This window comes from Mus pahari, unplaced genomic scaffold (assembly GCF_900095145.1).
Source record: "Mus pahari unplaced genomic scaffold, PAHARI_EIJ_v1.1 scaffold_10763_1, whole genome shotgun sequence".
In the NCBI taxonomy this organism is placed as follows: Eukaryota; Metazoa; Chordata; class Mammalia; order Rodentia; family Muridae; genus Mus; species Mus pahari.
The window spans coordinates 12,139-12,767 of NW_018392850.1; positions in this window are offsets into that span (position 1 = coordinate 12,139).

Here is a 629-nt window from a genome sequence, read left to right on the forward strand (position 1 = left end):
TTTTATGTATTCTGAGATATATTATGTGCCCTTTCATGTATTCAAAGCTAACTGTGATATGCAAAGGTCTAGCACATTGTGTACATTTATACAGTCTATCTCTGTCTGTCTCTCTCTCCAGTTGTGCTCCTTGCCACATTAGGAGATAACTTTAAACAGCATAGACTTTACCACACTGCTTATACTCAGAAGGATTCTTGCCAATACAAATATGCTCATGGCGATTAAGATTATGACCACATTCACAGTCTGTCTCTCTCACTCTCTTTCTCTCTCTCTCTCTGGTTTTTTGAGACAGGGTTTCTCTGTTTAGCCCTGGCTGNCACGGAACTCACTTTGTAGACCAGGCTGGTCTCGAACTCAGAAATCTGCCTGCCTCTGCCTCCAGAGTGCTAGGATTAAAGGCATGTGCCACCACGCCTGGCCTTTCTCTTCAGTATGTTCATTTACACATTCAGAAATGATGGCATTGTAAAAGGCTCTCTCACATCCATTTCCTTCGTAGCTTATTTCTCCACTTTGTATTCTTTTGTTTGTTTGTTTTTTGTTTTTCGAGACAGGGTTTCTCTGTATAGCCCTGGCTGTCCTGGAACTCAATCTGTAGACCAGGCTGGCCTCGAACTCAGAAA